Raw genomic sequence first — 14941 nt, forward strand, 5'->3', positions numbered from 1 at the left:
TTTAATATTGATCGATTGTGAAAATTAGGGTTCAACTTTGTTTAATTGTGAAAATTAGGGTTTCATATTGTTTTAATCGCGAAAGTTAGGGTTTAACATTGTTTAATTGTGCAACATTACAGTTTCATATGATAGAATTGAAGTAATCGTTTGTGTTCAGTAAAATGAGTAATGTCGAATTACATGTTGGCTATGATAACGAAAAACGTGTGATCTTTTCGTTGTTTGTATGATGTGATATCTGAATGTGAATATTCGTGGTACTCTATTTTCATACATTTTGGCAGGTTGACTACTACATAATTAAGTTGTAAAATGTCATCAAGGCACTAAAATGCTATAGTATGGTATTTTATTTGTAAAATGTCACTTTGGTTTTGCAGATAAAATAATGTAAAATGTTCTTTGTAAATGTTGTAATATGGTGCGTTTTTTATATTTGTTGTATTTTCTTTTGTCTGAAAGATGATGTTTTGTACATTTTTTTTTCTTTTTTTTTTTTGCAGATTTCTTCGCTTTTGGAGGTTACTTAAGAGTATGTGTGCATGTTGGCGGAGTCTATAGTGCATGATCAACTAAACAAATCATGTTTTTTTATTCATTTCTCTTATAAAGACAAATTCTGTATTCTTAGATATTGTTTCAAGCGATTATAAATTTGTATTTTTTTTTTTTGCATTTTGGAGTTGGAATGTAAAGTAATGGTAACAATATTATAGTTGTATCAGGATTTGTCTCTTTTTTTATGTTATTAAATAGAGAATATATGGTTCTTAAAGTATTTCATTTTTTTTGGTAAACAATATCACACGTTTGTTTTAACAATATCACAAGTTTTAGTAAACAATATCACATTTAATTATAAAAAATATCACTTTCATGACACAATATCAAATGACTTTGAGAATAATATCACACTATTAGTTTAACAATATCACAAGATGTGGTAAACAATATCACACTACTGGCTTAACAATATCACAAGATGTGGTAAAGAATATCATAAAACAATATCACCATTATTGTGTTAATAATATCAAATGATTTAGTTATTTCAAAAAAAAATATCAAATGATATGGTAAACAATATCAAGTTATTGTGCTAATAATATCACACTATGCTATTAACAATATCATATATTTATCTTTATTTGCTAGTTTACAAACAGTTATAAGAAACAATATATATCTTCATAAGTATCACGTCATATTGTTCTAGAAGCATTACCGAACAATATCAAACTTCACACATCCCGGTATCACACTTTATCCAAAACAATATCACATTCACAAGGAATCTTGAAACACTCAAACTTTTTGCTATTGAGAAACAATATCACAGCATATAAGATAAAATATCATTGTTGATTCTAAACAGTATCACAAAATTACAACGACAATAATATTAATTTATAACGACTATATCAGATTACTATCCTTTCAAAATTACATCAATCAGTGCATATTCAATTAAAGTTCTGTCAACACAGTCTGAGTACAAAGATTAGTTCCTTTCTCTTCCTCTACCTTTACCAATTTCTTTTTATTATCCATTTTGACATCTTTTTCCATCACAATCTTCAACTTCTTGCTTGACGTTTGTTCAACCTCATCTTGTTTTAAATATCAGTGCAACCGTTTCATACAACCATTTCATGACCATGACTTAATTTAATGCAGCCACCTGACTATCTACTCAACTTTCCGGAACTCAATTACATCAAACCACTAGAACGACACCAATGAAAAATATCATGAGACTTCATATCCCCTTGGAAAGTAACACTGATTCTTAGCTTCATTTATGACTTGGTTTTATCAATTAGCATCTCCGGACGCATCATGAGACTTCATATCCCCTTCAAAGTGGATCTGCCATTCCCAGTAAGCAAACATGTGAGAGATATACAAGGATCCAAAGTAAAGCCCGTCAAGAGCAATGAACCATACTGTGCTGTGGCGTCTACTTCCACTTCATCGATGATCCATCTCAAAGAAAGAAAAGGTGGCCAACACATTTACTCCGCATGATTCTTCACCTTTAAGTCGCTTAAACAACCTGGTTTACGCAACCAACAATCTAGTGAGACAAAGTCCAACCTATTGTACCAATAGAATAAAGTGGATTAATCAAAACTCGAATCCACCAATGAATTAAGTGCACTCACAGAAAATATGAGCAAGGCCACAACTGAAATTAGACAAATCTGATCTAATTTTTTTCAATACCTGATGAAAACAATGGAATCAGAAGAACCAAGAACAATATCTTAAAATTTATGTTGTGCTTGCTGCTCAACAAGATGAAATGGTGATGGTCAAACAAAAAATCGCAACTCATTAAACAGGTAGAATGTAAATCGAAACATATGATGACAACTCAACATCAAATCTATACCAAAACCAAACATACACCAAACTTGGAGACTCATTTGGCAGGTAAATTAAGCCTTAAGCCCAAAGCTTCTTAGGACAATTTGGACCAAGTCATATCTCTGTCCAATAGGCCGCTCAAAGCTAAACAACTTTCACGATCTGACAAAAAAAAGCATAAAAAATACAATGTAAACAAACAAGTAGTAATTGATTTTCGACAATCAAAGTAAAAGGGATGTAATAAAACAATATCACACAAATCGCTAAACAATATCACATAGTCTTCTAAACAATATCACACTGGATACTTTAGCAACAAATACGTGATATTTATAAGATGTCAAACAATTTAGAACCTAAATCAGCGAAATGTATACTACTACTAGCTAACAAAGAAAGAATAACAATGTAAAAAAGATGTAAATCAATCTGACACAAATTTAAAAAGATTTGAAACAAGATACTACACATGTAAATTAGGTTTACATGACAACAAAACTCGAACAAAGTGACATAATTTACAATCGCAATCAAATAACAAGACTATGAATCAATCTCATCAAAATTATAAATCGAGAAAAAAATCATAACAACGGTGAGTTGAACATAGATCAGGAAAAAATCTTGAATATATAACAAATTAAGTAACTTGTTCGAATTAAATTAACCTAGATATATGAGAAAGAAGACCAATAAATCATATGAAATCCTCACAAATTAAACCTAATTTAGGAAAAAGAGATACAAAGCATTGAAATCACGATGAATAGCTACAAAATCATAACAAACGCAGTAAGATGACTACTAATTGCAAATATATGTAGCGAAACAACAATCACATGAAAATAAAACTGAAATTAAAAACTAAAGATAAAGTAGATGTACCTGAAATCGTGATTTCGATTGAAAGAGTATGACCGTTGATAATAAATAGAAGAATGACAAATGATTGAGCTGAGATTGAATTCGAAACAAAAAAATCACGAAAATAGGAAAATTAGGGATTGCGTTGAAGAAGATAGAAGGTAGAGAGAGAAAGGCTTTGGGTGAGAATGAATGAATTAGGTTTGTTTCGATGGAATAAGGAGTATATATGTGCACCCGCGAAATTACCATATTACCCTTACTGATCCGCACTAAATCATAGACGTTGGATCTCTTAGATCCGATGACTAGTATTAATCCTCAATCCTCAAATATATGAGTCATACTCACATGATCCCATTCCTATATATATATATATATATATATATATATATATATATATATATATATATATATATATATATATATATATATATATATAGAGAGAGAGAGAGAGAGAGAGGAGTTCTAATGAGTCCATAAGTCCCTCTAACACTACTACAAATCCAGGCAACTACAACGCCCCCCTTTAACAACGCTTATTCACGAAAATCACCATAGACGTTGTAGAACGTATAGCGCGAATTTTACTAAAATTAACTACAACGGTTATGGTTATATAACCGTTGTTATAAGTTTTAACAACGGGTCGAACATGCACAACCGTTGTTAATAATTTGGCCAAAATTGGCGCAAAGTTAGTGAAAAGTAATCACAACGGTTATTTTTTAAACCCGTTGTTAAAACTTTTTAACAACGAGTTTTGTTTAACAACCGTTGTCAATACTTTTCATACTATAAACCACACAAACACAGATCTGCTACAGCCACAAAACACAAACCTTAACACAAACACAAACACAGACAAACACAAACACACACTTTCTCATCGTCTCTTTCTCTCTTTCTCATCGTTGCTTTATCATCTCGCCGTCACTGTTGATTTCATCGTCTCTTACTTTCTCTAATTATCAGGTAAATCTCCCCGTCACTGTTGGTTTCATCGTCTTTCATCGTCATTATTTTATTTTTCTAATTATTTCATTTGCATGTATGTGTTTTTATCGATCATTATGTTATTTTCCTAAGTATTATTCGCTTAATTAGCTAGTAAAACAAATTAAATAAAATAAAACAAAGAAGAAGCAAGATGATAGAGAGGAATGCATGATAAACGTAATTAATTAATATATATATAGGGGCGGGGTCAGGTGCGAACTAAAGTACGGTGCGAACCGTACGAACTGACTTAACTAGCTGGATTTTCAATAAAAGACTCAAAGCCCAACCCTCTTATAATCCATCTAACGCTTATATTCTAAGCCCAACCCTCCCATAACCTTCTCCATCCCAATTTCAAACAACAGTAGCCACCATCATCCTACCATCACTCAATCCACCACCTGACCGCCGACGGAGAATCTGAACCACTGGCGATAGCACCCCGACCTCTGGCGGTGCCTCGAGTCATCATCATTTTTAATCATACGACGGCACCCCGACCTTCTCCATCCTCTCTCCATGTCCGTTGTCACCGAAACAGCGGCAACTTCACCATCCCTGACTGGCGCACTATCACAGACCCTCCACTTACTTCGGCCACTCGCTTCCCTTCGCCGTCACTTCTCCTTTGTCGACGACTCCTCGTCTTCTGGTGGTATCTCAAGCCATCATCAATTTGTTTTCTATATTTTTGGTTAATTTATGAAAAATTTGATTGTAATATACTAGAACTACAAGTTTACAATCATAATTGCAAAAGGTAAGAGCATTTTGTGCGTCTGCGGAATATTCCGAGCCGGAAACATAAGTTTTATGCTAAGATTCATTTGTTGGCGTCGTCTTCGTCTTCCGAGGGTATAGTAGTGAATGGTGGTGGGCGACTTTATGGTGTGATCTTTATCAGTAGTGATGATGGTGGTGTAATGTGGTGTCACCGGTAATAAGATATGTGTTGTTTTTGCTTTTCTTGAACTGTTTCCTGGAACCGAAATGGTAGTTCCTGATTATGTCGCTCTCCTGATGGATCCTCTAGAGCTCTGCAAGTTTCCTAAGCGGAAAAATGCCCTGATTGAAATTGAGAGTGGTTGGATCGATCATGTTGCTATTGTCAACACTAATCTTGAATTGATTCAAATGTGATGCTGAAACTGAATATCAAATCAGCCCTGCTGCTTGTGCTGGCATTCGAGAGCTCACTTTGTTTGAAGACCTTGCCACTACATTTCCATTTCTTGAACACGGAGTGTTTCATACATGATACAGAAACACTAAAAGCAACTAGTAATGTTCTCAGAAAGTTTGAAAGTTTTATAGACATGGTTCAGTTCCTGTGAAGGAGGTTCATATTGATTGTCCGAGTTGAATGTTGCTTGATTGTCCAAAATTGACAAGAAGTGTATATAGTTTGACAAAGATGTGTATCTAGCCAGGAAAAAAAAGTGTATCTAGCTTTATAAGATATGTGTATCAAGTAAGGTAAAAAGAGTGTATCTAACTTGACAGAGATGTGTATCTATGAAGATGAACATGTGTATCTAGTTTGACAGAGTTGTGTATGTAGCAAGTTAGAGGAGTGTATCTAGCTTATCGATCTAGCAAGGTAAAATAGTGTATCTAACTTATAAGAGATGTGTATCTACTATCTAGTAAGGTGAATGAGTGTATTTAGAAATTTGAATGTCACCCAATTTTTATGTAACTAAAACGAAAGATATTATACCCTCATGAGAAAGCATATTCCAGTGCCGTAGTGCACTATAAATCGACTAAAAAAATATGAATCTCACATGAAGGAAGATGTTGGAGAAATAGTGCTTCTAAATCAAGTGGACAAAAACTGTTGAAATGCTATTGGCTGGTTACAATGACTCAGAGATTTTGAGAGAACTGTTTTGGAATATAAAGAGAGACACAGAAGTGGGAAAAAGGAAATAAACAAGGAGAAAAGAAGTAATTTCATGTCGGAAAATGATCAAGCGTGTTGTTCAGGTCCTGGTGGTTTAGCATTGAGAAGAGGTTGGAGAGCCTTCACCGCAATCCTCATGTTTGGCCTGAAATCAGCCTCATACTGAACACACAGTGCTGCAACTGCTGCCATCTGAAAACCAAAATACCATAATCATAAGGGAACATCTGAGGACATAACTACAAGAGCTACCAATGGACAATATACATTAAAAGCAAGGGGATAAGGAGAACCTTAGCGACTGCTTTTAGTGGATAGCTGTCATTCAGTTTGGGATCAACACACTGCTTCACTTTGTCTTCACTCAATCTAGGAGTCGCCTGCGGTAAAAAAGAGACATATTGTTATATGAATTACCTAATGGATGTGATAAAAAATATAAACATGAAAAAGAAACAATTACCCAAGTAACAAGACTAAAGCTCATTCAACTAAGAGTGAGAGATTCAACAAGGCGGTACCATTTATTTATCTAAGAGTACATGTTATGTAGTATAAACAAGTACATTTTATCTAAAATTAAAGATACACAAGTCAATTTGTGTATCTTTAGCATTATACTGGTGTACCTGGCATAGTATTTTGTGTATCCAAAAACCACCAGCCACCCCTTGGGCCTCCACTACTCACCAATCACCTGGCCGTCATCCAGTATCATCCTCATGGGAACCACCAGACTCTTGGCCCCTCACCCGATGACCACCACCACGACTCATTCTTCGCAGGTCCTTCAAGCATCCGAAATATATCAACTGCTGCCAAGTGCCACCAGATCCACCTTCATTATCTAGAAATTAGTTCGTAATTTGATCCAAAGGCTGAAAATACGTCTTTTTCGTGTTGATGAGAAGACAGTCATGTTCTACAGATTGCAATTTTTGAAGTTTTAACTTTGTGAGCTAATCTCTTTAGTCACTTCATTAACGAAAGTTTTCCGAAAATATTGTCTAAATTATGTTATCCAACCAACTACTCATCCATTTTTCAAGCAGATCTTTAGAAGTAAAGTAATCAATACTCATCAATTTTACCACATAGTCGGCAAAATACTCTTTCATCATTCAGGTCAACTTCTCAGGTTCCAAATAATCTAGTCGACCACTTTATATTCAAAACCGAATTACTTGACTATCTTTATGTGAACAACATTTAAACTATAAGTGTATAAGCTCTTATATATTTAAATTACTTGAAGCTAAATTATTATCGTTAACATAATAGAGAAACATCGAACCGTATAGAGAATAGAAAATAAAATACTAGAAAGAACAAATTGATTAGTTATCAATCACTCTTAAATCAGAAAATGAATCAAAGAATGACAAGATGAGGATCAACTTTTTTGTCAAGCAAAATTATGAATAACCATGATTTAATTTCAAAGCAAGACAAGCAAATATCTTTTTTCACCAACTTATTCAAAAAATCAACAATGCACAGCTGTATGTGTGGTCTCCTTTCCCTTATTATCAAAATGAGAGTGGACCAAAAACTAAACCCTAAAAAGATAGGGTGAACCCTCTCGGAGGGGGACGGGTATCCTAAAATTAGGACGGGAAAGGATTTAATTAGTAAAAATAATATAGACGCCGAACATTCAATCTACGCTATATGACTATCTAGAGTGTATCTAGGAACCTAAAAGAATGTATCTAACTTGTCAGCGATGTGTATCTGATAAGGTAAATGAGTGTATCCATCAAAGTAAAGGCTTATATTTAAAGAAATGTATCTAGCTAGCTAAAGGTATGTATAACAATTTAAATGAGTGTATCTAGAAACTTAAAGAAATGTATCTAGTAACTTAAGGGAGCGTATCTAGTAACTTAAATATATAAGCGTATCTAGCAACTCAAAGAAGAAAAATTCGTGTGTCCTCCAGGAGGACCGTACTCCTTACACCTAAGCATTTATTACTTTTTATTTGGTGGAATTCCTTTAAGTGTAAGGAGGATGGTCCTCCCGGAGCACACAAGAAATTTTCCTTAAAGAAATGTATCTAGTATCTTAAAGGAGTGTATCTCGTACCTTAAAGGTATGTATCTAGTAATTTAAAGTAGTGTATCTAGCAACTTAACGAGTGTATGTGTATCTAGCAAGGAAATGAAGTGTATCTAGCTTATAAGAGATGTGTATCTAGCAAGGTAAATGGGTGGATCTAGCAAGGTAAATGAGTGTATCTATGAAAATAAACGTGTTTATCTAGCTTGACAGAGGTGTGTATCTAGCAAGTTAGGGGAGTGTATCTAGCTTATCGATCTTGCTAAAAGAGTGTATCTAACCTATGAGATATGTTTCTAGCACAAGGGCATTAAGTGAACAACTTATAGAAGTACATTGATAAAAGTTACTCCAAATGAATCTGCCTATCCAAATGCAAAAGTACAGAAAATCACTTTTATTTTCTTTCGGAAAATAATTAGAATGACATAGATAGCATTCACACCCACTGTACAAATAGAAACTATTCCCAGTTTATTCAAAATAGTGTAAAGAATCAACAAAATCACATCACGCCAAAAGTCTAAAAAGGGGAAAAAAAAGTTACCAAATTGCATCAGATTCCACTAATTAGAGATTCATACAAGTTGAAAATGGCCATCAGAACATTGACAACTCAAGAAAGATTCATTAGATTTTGTAAAACTGATGCAGTTCTACAAACCTTTGACACAGCCCTGCACGCTCGTACTAATCACGTGATAAACTCGTTAGCAGTCGGAGTTGAGGTTCGCTCCCTTTCGTTTGATTCCTTCAAGGAAGTGACTGGATGTTTGTTAGACCTGAACCTGATACTTGTTAAGCATTCTATCACTAACTACCTGATAAACACAGCCCTAAAAAGAAATTAGAAAGGATTTCAGCTAATCTTCCAAAACATACAGAATTTCTAAATGTAACCTTGATGACCTGAACAGGGTTTATCATTAGCAATCAACTTAATCTAAAACCACAAACAACCTTCAACCTAGAAAATCTAACCACAATTTCTTGGTTAGACCATTCTCAGTTAAGACGGCACACACAACCGATTTAGATACTTAAAGACGGTCTTAAGCAAGACCTGCTGATTGACTAACAATCAGCAATGACAGACTTAGGTCTAGATTCTCAGTAATGAACACAAAAACCAATCCAAAAACACAAAATGCAGCACAACCCATCAAATTTTACAATTATTATATAAAAAAAGGAATAAAAACAAGAAGGGACATACCCCATGATATTGATCTTCAAATGAATGCTCAATTGAATGAAAAGTTCATACATCTGACCAAGAAATACATACCCCATGATATTGATCTTCAAATGAATGCTCAATTGAATGGAAAGTTCATACATAAACCTACGATTTGATAGCCGGTGAATAAGAGGACAAATGAAGAAATAAAGGCAGATTAGGTAGGCAAGAGTAGTTCCGACGAAACGCCGGCAGAGCAATCAACGGCGAGGCCGCCGGCGAAGGGTGGTGGTGGTTGGTAGGTGAGGATGATACAAAGTATTAATGTGGGAATAATGTGAAAGGGGGGTGCGGTAATGGTTTTATGAGCGTGTGTTTGGGTGAAGGTTTTTCAGTTAGTTCGTAAGTTCGCACCGAACTTTAGGTTCGCACAGGATCCTATTTCTCTCTCTCTCTATATATATATATATATATATATATATAAATACATAAATTAAAAAAAGAATTACATTGATAAAAATGCAATTCTTATATTTTCATAGAGAGTCTTATTCTCTTCTATGATATACATCCTCTCCTCCTTAGCTATTTGGAGGTTTTCGTTGATTCTTTATATCGACATATACCGCAACAATTCTTTGCTCGTCAAGCCATTTTTTTTTGGCGTCCTTGAGTGCGGATCGAGCATCCACAAGGTAGCTCCTGAAACTGTCCTCAATGTGGAGCAACCGGCGGATGAAACCGTTGTTGTTCTCGGTCATAGTAAGAGTCTTAAGGATGGTATCATTCATTTTGTTGATGAAGTTTGGAGTTTGTTTGAAAGATTAATTAGGGTTTATTTGGAGTTTGTTTTAGCAGTTAGGGTTTGGAGATATATAGTGAGATAATGGAATGTTAGTTGAGATAATGCATGTATTTATACTAAGTAATGTGTCGTTTGAGTTGTTTTTTAATTAATATATATTTAGGAAGTTGTGCCATAATCATCATCATATCTCTCTCTGCTGCTTCAAATCTTATTATAACCCTTCTCATCCATATATTGTCCATTCATATGCAGGGATGGCAGTAATAATGCATGCATCGGAATTATAACGGGGGCCCTTTTAATTATGCATATGCATCTAGTAATATTTAATTTTATTTTATTTTATTTTTTAAAAACAAACAACAACGGTTATTGAGAAACAACCCGTTGTCTTTAGTTATAACAACAGTTTTTTATTTTACAACCGTTGTTATAACTTTTCCACCAAATTTGAGTCACACTTTCCACAACGAATTTTTATAATTAAAACAGTTGTTAATAGTTTTTAACAACGGGTTCCTTAAGAAAACCAACCGTTGTTAAAACCTTTTACAACGGACGCTTTAACAACGTCCCCTTTTTTATATAACAACGGTTTTTAACCGTTGTTATAGCCTGTATCTGTAGTAGTGTAAGGGCCATTGGATGGACTCAATGGATGGTTGAGATGAATTTGATTAAGGGCCATTAAAAAGAAAAGGAAAAAATATGGATGGTTGGATTGAGATGTGTGGTTGAGATTGAAAATTACCAAAAAAAAATTATCATTAATCAAATTTCTACACACTAATTAATTTTTCTTTCTCTCTCTAGCCCCTAATTAATCAATTTTGAGTTTCAGATTTCAGAAGTATAAATGTAATGTTGTATGAGTTTTACAAGTGTAAATCTAACATTTTACGAGTGTAAATGTAATATTTTAAGAGTGTAAATTTGATTTTTTGTGACGGAAATTTTGAATTTCTATAATTTTAACATTTTAAAAGTGTAAATTTGATGTTTTACGAGTGTAAATGTAACATTTTAAGAGTGTAAATTTGATTTTCTGTGACGAAAATTTTGAATTTATATAATTTTAACATTTTACAAGTGTAAATTTGATGTTTTACGAGTGTAAATGTAATATTTTAAGAGTGTAAATTTGATTTTTTGTGACGGAAATTTTGAATTTATATAATTTTAATATTTTACAACTGTAAATTTGATGTTTTAAGAGTGTAAATTTGATTTTTTGTGACGAAAATTTTGAATTTATATAATTTTAACATTTTACAAGTGTAAATTTGATGTTTTACGAGTGTAAATTTGATTTTTTTGTGACGAAAATTTTGAATTTATATAATTTTAACATTTTACAAGTGTAAATCTGGTGTTTTACGAGTGTAAACGTAATATTTTAAGAGTGTAAATTTGATTTTTTGTGACGAAAATTTTGAATTTATATGATTTTAACATTTTACGAGTGTAAATGTGATATTTTACGAGTGTAAATGTAGTATTTTAAGTGTAAATTTGAAGGTTTTAGTGTATAAATTTGGTCCTTTGAGTGTGACTTTGGTCCTTTATAAGTGTAACTTTGTCCTTTACGAGTAAAACTTTAGTCCGACTACCAACAAACACCACCACCGCCGTCCTCCACCACCAACTCATATCCACATATATATGAGTGCAAATATATATAAATTTAACGAGTGTAAATGTACAGATATACGAGTATAAATGTAAAAATTATGAGTGTAACTCTGAAAAATGCGTGTAAATGTAAAGAAATATGAGTGTAAATGTACACAAATACGAGTGTAAATGTAAAAAAATGAGTATAATAAATATATTTATTAGATCTAAGAATAAAAATTATGATAATAATAAAAAAAACATTGAAACGAAATCCGGAAGAAAGGAGAAACAAAAAAACAAAATGGACAACAAAGACAAAAACTGAAATATATTAAAAGTGTAAATCTCAAAAATAAAAAACAAAAAAATAAATAAAAAAATCTAAAACTAACCACGCATAATAAAACCCATTACCCACAACACAAAAAAAATTGGAAAAAGGAAAGAAACAAGACAAAAAAGACCGTCACACCAATACACCATTACCAGCAGCCATTACAGTCAACCACCATTACCATCATTACCAGCCGAAAAACAAAACAAAAAAGAAATAACAAACCCATTACCACCATTACAGTCAACCACCATTACCAGCCGCCAACCGTCACACCAACTCAGACTAATGTCTGAAAAAAAAAACCGGAGAAGAAGATGGTGGAGGGTGGGTCGTAGTGGCGGCCATAGATCTGGTTTGTAGGAGGGGATGGCAGATCTGGTCGGAGGAGGGCGACATAGGGTAGTGGCGATGGTGGAGGTCATTGGAGGAGATAAAGGTTGTTGTGGTGCGAGGTGGGTTACGGTGGTGGTGGCAGACAAGAGGGACGTGGAGGGAAACGGAGTTTGTATTGTTGGCGCGGTTGTTGTTGGTCGTTGGAGGTGAAGATAACAGTGGTGAGTAGTGGTGGTGGTGGTGGTTGGTGGCAGATCTTGGGGTGGGTGTTTACGGTCATTTTGTTTTTTTGTATTTGGTGGTGGCGGTTTTCGGTGGTGGTGGATCTGAAAGGAGGTGTATTGTTGTTGTTGGTGGCTGGTGTGTGAGTGGTGGGTGGTGCGTCGTGGTGGTGGCGGGTGTGTGAGTGGTGGGTGGTGGGTCGTGGTGGTGGCGGGTGTGTGAGTGGTGGATGGTGGATGGTGTATGGTGATGACAGTAATGTCAAACTCTAGTCAGCCAATCATTACCGATATATGTTGATCAGTTGACGGTAACAAAATTACTTCCCAATTGTATTCTTTATAATGAGATTTAAACATGTGATCATCATGATCAACAGTCGTGATCGCATTATTGTCGGAGGACACATATTCCAACAATCTCCCACTTGTCCTCGACAAGTGTGCGTCACCAATTCTCTTGTCCTATTACTATCTCCCACTCAATGCAAGGTGTCTTTCAGGTCGTACTTGCAAGTGATCATATCGAGAGTGGTTTCCTCGATCTGGAGAATAACTGATTGACCGGACTTATCTATCATAGATAATTTCCGAGCGTGACCACGCATTTCCAGTTCATTACTCCTCGAGTGGCCCTGAGATATTGTTATAGCCCTGACTAGGGGTGGACAATTCCTATCGCACTCATTCCCTTCGACTAGCCACAACCATCATAACCCAAAATATGCCCATTTGACCCCATTTACGAATGTCGTAGTAACACAAATCAAAGTTAATCTGAAACTGTGCCATCTTAGGTGAATAGTCTTTAGTCAAAAGAATTGACTCATTTGAATACTATAGTAGCTCTCGCCACGACCAGGCTATATAAATTTCCAGAACTCTATAAGCGGTCATCAGGCCCGACAAAATGTTCCTAACAGTCTGCCTATGTGATCGACTAGTCAACTCACATGACTCTATGGCACTTGAACTTTCCATCAATCGCATCACACTCTAGTCACTTCGAGACGTCACCTCATACAAGTAACTATGGGCAAATACAATGTTAATCCGTGTTCACTTTAACGGGGTTCAATTGTCTCCACAACCCGTTTGGATACAACAAAGTACAAGGTGAGTTAATAATAATAACTCAAACGACAAATGTCGACATCACACTCGGGTAGTCAATATCATATTACAACCTTGTGATGTATATCGTAAGTGTAAACACTTATTGATTGCAATAGAAGTTTAACATCCCATGTGTCCATGTGTTCAAACTTCTTACACTCGCATTTTCCTTTACATTCATGTTCTCTTTTATAGCATGAACTTTACCAAGTACACATCAAGGTTCCCGGCCTCGATTTTGGTTCTTTAACTTGAAAGAACTTTATTATCGATTATCTCATAACGAACGAATTTGTGATGAATGATATAACTTGTACTGATCAAGTACTACATCCACACACAATGCACTAGGTATATGTTTTGTAGATTCTTGTAACAATTTGTCAAGATTATTAGCCTAGCACTTCTCACAAGTCCTAGCTTAACTAGGAAAGATTAGTTTTGAATAACCTCTTATTCAACTAAGCATCTTTCCAAAACTTCTTATTTCTCTTTCTAGGCTTGAAAGATTTGGGATTCTCATAAATCCTTACATGTGCTCGGACTTTCCATAATATGTGCAAGCTCTTATCACATAATGGAATATTCCGTCAAACACCGAAATCGCTCATCGGATTCTACTTGAGAATTCATGACGTTTCTATTATGGCTTACCAATCAATCATCATGCTCTTATGCATATGATTCATAATTGGACATGTACATGATCATTCTAATGGCGGAAACATTAGTTACTAATAATCATGAGATCAACCGTTCATAGATTCAATGAACGACCATGACTGCTAATGGCAATTCCATTTTCATCTACATGAATAACCTATGTGAATGTTGATACGATGTGTATCTCTTAATACTAATCCAACATCCCTTGATGTAATTGGATTCATCATTGTCCATTTTCATCCAGAATTGAAAACTCAAATGCTTCTTTATGAAAGAAGGTATTAGCTCGTCGTTCTTTAATGAGTGATGAGTCGTAAACATTCAAAGGATGATAGCTCCCACTAAATTCCATGTCTTCACATGAGAATTTCCTAACTCCCACTCAATTTCACACATTTCGAAATTGACTTCTCAATCGAAACTTTATCAAGAATTGAAATATAAATTGCATTGC

The 14941-nt window shown here is 34.5% G+C and overlaps 1 long non-coding RNA gene across 8 annotated transcripts; it reads right to left on the minus strand.

The window, feature by feature from the left end:
• Window positions 1-4405: 4405 nt before the first annotated feature.
• Window positions 4406-9812, minus strand: LOC141642576 (uncharacterized). Of its 8 annotated transcripts, none has more exons than XR_012543352.1 (5): window positions 9426-9808; window positions 8757-9030; window positions 6778-6963; window positions 6442-6528; window positions 4406-6340 (listed from the first exon to the last, which is right to left on the minus strand). It is a non-coding gene; the product is annotated as an uncharacterized LOC141642576 (long non-coding RNA). The 8 variants fall into 8 exon arrangements; XR_012543351.1 differs by having other exon boundaries at window positions 6778-6986; XR_012543350.1 differs by having other exon boundaries at window positions 6778-6995; window positions 8874-9030; window positions 9426-9804.
• Between the last annotated feature and the right edge of the window lie 5129 nt (window positions 9813-14941).

This window comes from Silene latifolia, chromosome 2 (assembly GCF_048544455.1).
Source record: "Silene latifolia isolate original U9 population chromosome 2, ASM4854445v1, whole genome shotgun sequence".
Taxonomy (NCBI): domain Eukaryota; kingdom Viridiplantae; phylum Streptophyta; class Magnoliopsida; order Caryophyllales; family Caryophyllaceae; genus Silene; species Silene latifolia.